We start from the raw sequence: 9,835 nt of genomic DNA, 5'->3' as shown, positions 1-9,835 counted from the left end.
TTCTCGGTAATGGCACCCTCCCTGGGAACGCCCTCCTGTCATATGTCAAAACATTTGAAGGCAGTCCTGTATAGGGAGGCTTTTTAATGTTTGATGTTTGATTATGCTTTTATATTTCTCGGGAGCAACCCAGAGGGGCTAAGGCAACTCATTCAGATGAGTGGGGTACAAATATAATAATAACTACATTTGTTGTTGTTGTTGTTGAAGCTTAAACAAGAGGGCAAGGCTTATTTTCATTTTCTTTAACTCAGAAGTAAATAACCCAGTTTATTTTTCCATGGGACTAGCAGCAGTTTCCAAGAGAGCCCCAGCTGAGGGCAGCAGCAGTTCAAATGGCAGGGCCGGGCAGCAACTGGGGGGGGGGTCCTGGGGAGGCAAGGCCGAAAGGGCTTCCTGCTCTTATGAGGACCCTGGTATGGCTCGGGTGTCAGGGTCTTGTGGGCAGGCAGAGACAGCCCAAAGAAAGAGGAAGGAAGGGGAAAGGGACTCCCAGCAAGAAGCTTGGAGCTGGCTTGGACTGCGTCTCCCTCAACCACCTACCAGCCTGGTGCCTGCACTTAAAACAAGAAGCTCATGAGGAAAGTTCCCAGGTAGGCTGCATTCTTCAGCACCTGCTCTTGTGATTTGCTGCAGAAGGCAGAGGAGAGTTGAGGTGGCAAAGCAACAGGAATGAGGAGAGGAGCAATGACCGAACTCATGGTTTTTCCCACATTGTGATTTTTGCATAGCACATGCACGCATTGTTATTCATGATATATCACCACATCAAATACTATGAAACCATTACCACGAGGTGGACTTCAGACGAGTTTTGGACAATATTGATACATTGCCAAGCCATACTTCATTCAAACACTGCGCACTCCAGTGGCTGCAAGAAAGCAGGGGACAGGAGGACAGGAACCTCTTTTCTTAACGCCTGCTTTCCAGATGGTCCTCTGCCTTTTCATGTCTGAATTCTGCCACAGGCAGGACAAGGTGGTGGCAGGTCCGCTGGAGAATCCGCACCCTATCCCTCTTGAGAGAGGAATCTGCTTTTCTTGCTCCTCTGAACACACCAGTAGTTCCATGCACGTGGTCAGTGTTCCCCCCCACCCAAACAAGATAATGACCTTCCTCTAGCTTATGTCACATGTGCCTCTCAACAGCTCAATCACATGCTTAGGGGCGTAAAGTACCAGTTAACTGAAAGCACATTTAAAAAACAACCCCAGAAACAGAAAAAGCACAGGCTCCTCCTGCCTCCACCAAGCAAACTGTAAGGGCAGTCAGGGAAGCTGGCACATTGTCAACATGGCCATCAATGAACTCAGGCCACAGGGCAGTCGAAGAGCAAGGTCTCAGCAAAAAGATACTAACCCAGTGGCCATTAGCAAAGCTGCTGATGTACTCAAAATGAGGGCATGTTTTAAAAGGCAGCTAAGTAATCTTATGACTGGAAGGAGGAAGAGGAAATCGAGAGCAGCATCAGAGAGGAGACCCTGACCGAAGACAAAACTTTTATCTTCCCTCCAAGGCACTTTGGAAGAGTTATGAAGATTTTTGCAGGATGTGTTTAATTTATTACGTATTTATTTCATAAGATTTATACACCACTTGATTGTAAAAAAAAACCCCTCAAAGCCATTTACAAAAAAAGTAAAATCAAGAAAAAACCACAACCAAACCTTAAAAAGTACACAGAAGTTAAAATACTAAAACAGATTAAAATTACTTCTACTTTGTAAGCATCCGGGTAGGCTTGGCAAGCACGAAAAAGAGTACAGTGAAGGCTCCTGCTTGAATTCAATAGGCCAGGAGTTCCACAGTGTTGGCATTGCCACACTAAGCAATTGCAAGACGGGTGTTGTTTGGCAGCTGTAGCAGCACCAATTCCACTGTACAAAGCGAGTGGGCACAGGTGGGGTAAGGAAATATCATGAGTAAATGGGTCCAAGCTATTTTGCTACCCAAGTTTTTCTTCTGTTTTACAGGGCATGATTTGCAGATTTTGTATGCTTTTTATTGTAATATATGGACCCCCCCCCCAAAAAAAAACACACATACTTTTATGCTATGCTTTATGCTTTTTTAAAGTTTTGTAAGTTGCTTAGAGACGCTTTACATGGCAATCAGTTAACAGGCTGAACATTTAATAAACGTTACCTTACAGGGCTTTTGTAAGGATTATCATTGGGAGGTAGCTACATGCTATTATACACTATGTATTACACAACTGCCTACCAAAGTCCTCAAAGGTTATTCACAGGCTTTTCCACATTAATTCTTACAAACAGCCCTGTAAGGTAGGTCAGCACTATTATTATACCTGGGGCCAAGAACCTGTGGGGGAATGGCTTGCCTGATGCTGAGATTTGTAGTGGGATTCAGAAATCATGGTGAACAAACTCCATGAAGAAGGTGGTGTTGAATAATTGCCCCCAGGTGGACCAGAAGGAAAGCTCAGCTAGCTATTCATTCTGTCCTTTTAATAAGCCTGAAAATGACTTAAAATATTCATAGTACAGCTTCCTTTTCTGTCAAAATGATGAACACCAGGGGTAGAAAAGCAGCCTCAACTCCAACTCCCGTCAGCCCCAGCCAGCATTGCTAAAGATGCTGGGAGTTGTAGTCTGACAACAGCTGGGAGATCAGTTTCCCCAGAGAACTGCCTCCTCCCACATGAATGCCAAGATCACCCTAAATTTGCCATTTTTGCCATCTTAAAAATTAAATGGTAATGGACTGGATGAGAGCCAACCAACTGAACCTTGATCCACATAAGACTGCCTTGGTCACGCTGGTTGATGATCTCCGGCAGGCTAGGGACAAGGGTAAAAGCTGTTTCCTTGTTCCGCTGGATCTCTCAGCGGCTTTTGATACCATCGACCATGACATCCTTCTGGACTGTCTGGAGGGGTTGGGAGCTGGGGGCAGTGTTTGGCAGTGGTTCCGCTCCTTCCTCCAGGGCCGTGCCCAGAAAGTGGTGTTGGGGGATAAGCGTTAAGACCCCATGGCTCTCACTTGTGTGGGGTGCCTCAGGGTTTTGTCCTCTTCCCCCATGCTTTTTAACATCTACATGAAGCCGCTGGGAGAGATCATCAGGGGGTTTGGGCTGGGTGTTCTTCAGTATGCAGATGATACCCAGCTCCACCTCTCTTTCAAATCAGAATCAGTGAAGGCGGTGAAGGTCCTGTGTGTCTGGAGGCGGTTGGTGGATGGATGGATGGCAGCTAACAGATTGAGGTTGAATCCTGACAAGACAGAAGTACTGTTTTGGGGGGACAGAGGGCAGGCTGGTGTGGAGGACTCCCTGGTCCTGAATGGGGTAACCGTGCCCCTGAAGGACCAGGTGCTCAGCCTGGGAGTCATTTTGGACTCACAGCTGTCCATGGAGGTGCAGGTCAATTCTGTGTCCAGGGCAACTGTCTACCAGACTCATCTGGTACGCAGGCTGAGACCCTACCTGCCCACGGACTCTCTTGCCAGAGTGGTGCATGCCCTAGTTATCTCCCACTTGGACTACTACAGTGCACTCTACGTGGGGCTACCTTTGAAGGTGACCTGGAAACTACAACTAATCCAGAATGTGGCAGCTAGGCTGGTGACTGGGAGTGGCCGCCAGGACCATATAACACTGGTCCTGAGAGATCTGCATTGGCTCCCAGTACGTTTCTGAGCACAATTCAAAGTGTTGGTGCTGACCTTTAAAGCCCTAATGTGATGGCCTGGGAATCCAATTCAGAGGCTGAACCGGAGGAATCCCAGCCTGCACAGGAGTCCCCGCCTCCAGGGCCGGCTGAGCTGGGGCAGGGACTGCCCCTGGCCTCAGAGAAGATAAAGGCCAGTCAGCCCGGTCCCAGGTTGCGGGAGCAACGTCATTGAAGAGCTGTTTCGGCCAGCACCCAGTCCTGTTCCTGTCCTTGCCTGGCTCCTCGCTGTGGACCCCGCTTCGCTCGTGGAGGACTGTCTGCCGACCCTCGACTCAGGTCCTGGACCTCGCCCCACGGTAACCTCCCCCCTGGACCAGCACACCTAAACTGCCTCAGCCCAGTAGACCTGAAGGAGTGTCTCCACCCCCGTCATTCAGCCTGGACACTGAGGCCCAGTGCCGAGGGCTTTTTGGCGGTTTCCTCCCTGCGAAAAGTGAGGTTACAGGGAAACAGGCAGAGGGCTTTCTTGGTAATGGCACCCGCCCTGTGGAACACCCTCCCATCAGATGTCAAGGAAATAAACAGCTATCTGACTTTTAGAAGACGCCTGAAGGCAGCCCTATTTAGGGAATGTTTCACGTTTTATTGTGTTTTTAATTCCCTGTTGGAAGCCACCCAGAGGGGCTGGGGAGGCCCGGAGAGATGTGTGGGGTATAAATAATAACTTCTTATTATTACTGTTTTTCTGTGGAGTGTGGCCCACTAAGCGTGTGCACCTTAAAATTATTACAACAATTTATTTGATATTAATTTGCATGAATTAAAGCAAATTCAAGTAGACACACACACACACCCTCTTTTGTGCTTCACTACCCCAGTCTCCGAAGGGTGTGGGACTCCAGGGGTTTCAGGCACTTACCCATGTTCGGTTTCCTTGGAATGATGGACAGCAGCAATTGTTATGTCTTTAGGAGAGATAGTTTATCTACACATATATACAACCTGAGCCTACAATGGAGGTGCTCACAGCATCAGCACCCCGAAAGGGTCTTGCTTCTCCACGACCACAGCCTTGGATTCCAAGCAGGAATCGGGTACAGCTCTGACGCCCTGGCTTCTGCCAGCCGCCTGCTTCTAGCCCAGCTCTCTCACACAACGCTGGCTATTGCCCTTCTCACTAGCAGCCAGGTGAGGGAGGGGGCCCAGGGCCCACCCATTTATCCTCTGGCACAAAGCCACTTCCTTTGTTATACCATGCCCAGGCCCACTGACTCACCCAAAAGCTGGCCTGGCTACTTTAACCACTGAATCCCCCAAACTAACCACATTATATATGTTCAAGTAAGATGTAATTATGCTACCTGGATGAAGGGCCTCGGCAGTTTCACTCCAGCGCCTTGCAGGGCTGGTCCCAACACAGCTTGTTCTTCCCTCCATTTTTCAACACCACAATGTTGAAAAGTTGACATTGCCCAACCCTGCACAGCCGTGAGGCATGTCTCTATGCACTCAAAGTCTCTCTGGTCAGCTGCATCTCAAATTCTAAATTCCCAGGCAAAAATGTTCCTCTTCAACCAGGCCTTTTTGGCTGAGTAAGCGTGTGTTTGAGGAAGGGAGTATTAGTTTGTAGATTTTTCTTGTTTTTATTAAGTATTTTATGTTCTTATATTGTATTTTTATGTTTTGAACAGCCTTGAGATCTATGGATGAAGGGTGGTATACAAATTTAATAAAGAACAACAACAACTTTTCTGAAAGGCTAGAAGTACTTTATCAGTCACTGCCTACCTTGGAGGGAAAAGGGACGCGGGTGGCGCTGTGGTCTAAACCACTGAGCCTCTTGGGCTTGCCAATCAGAAGGTTGGCGGTTCAAATCCCTGCAACAGAGTGAGCTCCCATTGCTCTGTCCCAACTCCTGCCAACCTAGCAGTTCGAAAGCACGCCAGTGCAAGTAGATAAATAGGTACTGCTGTGGCAGGAGGTAAATGGTGTTTTCGTGCGCCAGAAGCAGTTTAGTCTTGCTGGCCACATAACCCGGAAAGCTGTCTGTGGACAAACACCGGCTCCCTCGGCCTGAAAGCGAGATGAGCGCCGCAACCCCATAGTTGCCTTTGACTGGACCTAACTGTCAGGGGTCTTTTACCTTTACCTTTTTAACTAGGGTATATCAATTTCAGTGATTTATCAGGCACTGCAGCCAGGTATGAAAAATGGGTACAAAGATCTCAGGTCCCAAGCACACATTATGTATTTATTATTATTTATTCAGTTTATATCCTGCTCCTTCTGAAGGAGCCCCAGGTGGCAACCAGGTCATTAATAATTTTCAAGACTTTTTTAAGACTTCTAAAAACAATTAAAAACATTAGCTTTCACTCAACTAAGTTTTCTTGACAGCAGACACACTGAAATTCATATACCCTAGTTAAAAAGGTAAAGGTAAAGGAAACCTGACAGTTCAGTCGCAGACAACTCTGGGGTTGTGGCGCTCATCTCGCTTTACAGGCTGAGGGAGCCAGTGTTTGTCTGCAGACAGTTTTTCTGGGTCATGTGGCCAGCATGACTAAGCCGCTTCTGGCGCAATGGAACACCGAAACCAGAGCAGTGCACGGAAACACTGTTTACCTTCCTGCTGGAGCAATACCTACTTGCACTTTTTGGTGTGCTTTTGAAGTACTAGGTTGGCAGGAGCTGGGACCAAGCAACAGGAGCTCACCCCATCACGGGGATTCGAACCGCCGACCTTCTGATCGGCAAGCCCAAGAGGCTCAGTGGTTTAGACCACAGCACCACCCGCGTCCCTATACCCTAGTTAGTCATATTTATTGAATAGGGTCAATATAACGACTATTGAGTAGTTACCATGAATATCCCAGCAGGGAGTGACTGTTAGTTTCTGTTTGCCACTGAGCAGCTGCTTAGAGTCACAAGGCTCTGTTTACATTCCAGAGACAGTCCAGGCTATTGGAAGTCTCACGGGAGAAGGGAGACGGATGTGATGTTTACTGGTTTCCTGTTTCCTTTGTTCCTTTGTTTCAGTTGCTCTCTGCTTTCATAGAGAGAGGATGTATATTTCTTTGCTGTCTGTGTAGTAAGAAATAAAGCATAGTGATGTAGCCATAAATCTCATCACTTCTGCTGCTTTGGAAACTCTGCTGAATGGGGGAACGTGCCTTGGAGCCTTATCAAAGGCTCAGGTCGTTAATTATTTGTCAGAGGGCGATTCCGAAGGACACTAGATGGCGCCAAAGCTTTGAAGGCAGTGAAACGCTACTTGTGTGGATGTCTAGGCCACATGAAGAGGGATTGCAAACATCCCAAGGCCAAGGCAACAGAGCAGCGCAGCGAAAGCTCAACGCATGGAAAAGGCAAAGGTGTGAAGAACAACCGTTCCATAGCCTTGACTGGAGATCGTGTGGTCATCCGCTTGGTGAATTGCACCTTCCTGCGGAGTAAAGGACACAAACAGGTGCTTGTCTCGGCAGATGTGCCGGGTCGCTCCCGAGTTGACAATGAAGAAAGATCTAGACGTCTTATGGACCTTTGGAGTGAAGCGTGAGACCATTGCCTTGTGTTGCGTCGTCCTGGTCTCACGCTTCACTCCAGTCAAGGCTATGGAACGGTTGTTCTTCACAGCTTGGATGCATCGATACTTAATGTTCTTTTTGTTCCAGATGATGCACACAACCTACTGAGCGTCTCGCAGCTGACTAACAGGACATAGACGTTTCCTCCAAGAAGAGGAAGTGCACCATCACCAAGAAAGATGACTTTGTATTGCATGCTGATTATATTGATCATTTGTTTGTATTGCATTATGATGATTCTGTTGATGTTGTGCAGGATGAAACTTGTTGTATTGCAAATACTAACAAGGTTTTGCATGTCTTGAAATTTGGACAAACTTGAAACTTTCCTTACTGGGTAGAATTGCTGTTATCAAAATGAATGTATTGCCAAGAATGTTGTTTTTGTTTCAGAAGTTACAAATCATTGACAAAATGGACTGTTTTGAGAAGTGGCAAAAAGAAATTTCTAGATTTGTCTGGCAGGGCAAAAAGCCCAGAATAAAATACAAAATTCTCACTGATGCAAAGGAAAGAGGGGGGTTTGCCCTGCCGGACTTTAAGTTATATTATGAAGCAGCAGCTTTTTGCTGGTTGAAGGATTGGCTACTTCTTGAAAACACAGACATTTTAGACTTGGAAGGATATGATAACGTTTTTGGGTGGCATGCATGTTTGTGGTACGGTAAGGCTAAAGTGTATAAAGGATTTAAAAACCATATTGTCAGGAAAGCATTGTTTAATGTCTGGATGAAATACAAAGATTTATTGGAAAATAAAACTCCTAGGTGGCTTTCACCTATGGAAGCAAAGGCCCTGAAAAAGCTTAATATGGAATCTAACTGGCCAAAATACTGGGAAATTCTGGAGCAGGAGGGAGACAAAGTGAAATTGCAAAGTTATGAGAAACTTAAGGATAAGGTGCGAGATTGGTTACATTATTTTCAAGTAAGAGAGGCCTACTATTTGGATAGGAAAATTGGTTTCCAGGTGGAAAAATCAAAGTTGGAAACAGAATTGTTAGAACCCAATGCTAAGATATTGTCGAGAATGTATAACCTGCTGTTGAAGTGGAATACTGAGGACGAAACGGTAAAATCGGCTATGATAAAATGGGCACAAGATGTTGGTCATAACATCATGTTTGTTGACTGGGAACAGTTGTGGACCACTGGTATGAAATTCACGGCATGTAATGCCTTATGAGAGAATATTATGAAAATGATATATAGGTGGTACATGACCCCAGTCAAACTTGCAAAAATCTACCACTTGCCCGATAATAAATGTTGGAAATGCAAAGAAACTGAAGGGACATTCTTTCACCTTTGGTGGACGTGCCCAAGGATTAAGGCTTTCTGGGAAATGATATATAATGAATTGAAAAAGGTATTTAAGTATACCTTCTTGAAGAAACCAGAGGCCTTTCTCCTGGGTATGGTCGGCCAATTGGTGCCAAAGAAGGACAGAACCTTTTTTATCTATGCTACAACAGCAGCAAGAGTACTTATTGCAAAGCATTGGAAGACGCAAGATCTACCCACCTTGGAAGAATGGCAGATGCAAGTAATAGACTATATGGAACTGGCTGAAATGACCGGCAGAATTCGAGATCAAGGAGAAGAGCAGGTGGAAGAGAACTGGAAGAAGTTTAGGCTTTTGCTTATTCTTAAAGCACGCAGAGGCGGGGTGGTTTCCCAGGCACCACTCACATTCGTGAAGATACTTACAGGAAGGTCACGAACACACAGCCCTGTTGTACTCCCAGCACTGGCGGCGCCGTTTTGCCTCTGTCTTACCCGACTTGGCCAATTCCTGGTTTTTCTTTTCGATATAGGGGTTAACATCCTCGCCCCAGTAATTGGGGTCCCTTAGGTCCCACCGGGTGGAGGGCAGGAGAGAAGCGTTTCTGCGAAAATTCTCATAGGTTAATGCCGCAGTCTCACCCGCCAGCGTGTGAGCCCACCTCACGTGAGCCAAATAAGCAACCAGATCCATTGAACGTTTAGGATAAGCCATGCAGATAACTCCCATGAAGACCTGGTACCCATCCAACCAGTTCTCAAAGGTGCGTTCGGCCCTAGGCGTCCTATACCTCCGCTTACCGAAAGAGCGCTTCTTTTCCCCTTTCCCAGTTAGCTTGGTAGGAGGGAGAAGGGTAAACATATCTACATAGTCACCATTGAGGATCTTATTCCTCTTCCTCTGGGACAAATGGTTCCCCAATATAAAATCAGTCGACTGATAGGTGGAAGCCTTTACATTTTCCACCAACGCCCCGTCCTTCCATTCCAATGTTCCATTGAACGTCTTACGGTGTGAATTAGCCCTCCTCTCATGTGCCCAAAGTGGGATCCCATGATTATGTTCCCTGAAACCCCAGTAACCATCCATAGGGCCCTCGCTATCAGAATCCGAGGATGACGTACCTGACTCATCCTCTGTCTCGGACTGCTTACTTCTTTTCTTCTTAGCCGACGTATGCTTCTTCTTGGACTTTCTTTTGCCCCCTTGCACCTCACTGCTGGCCGAGTTCTCATTGGCAGCCGGCTGGGCGACTTGGGGTTCCATCTGCTCCGTATCAGAGTCGGAACCCGAGCTACCTTCCGTTGAACTGTGCTGGGGCTGCTGCTC

Source organism: Podarcis erhardii, assembly GCF_964252035.2.
Source record: "Podarcis erhardii genome assembly, chromosome: W".
Taxonomy (NCBI): Eukaryota; Metazoa; Chordata; class Lepidosauria; order Squamata; family Lacertidae; genus Podarcis; species Podarcis erhardii.
This window is presented reverse-complemented; position numbering follows the sequence as displayed.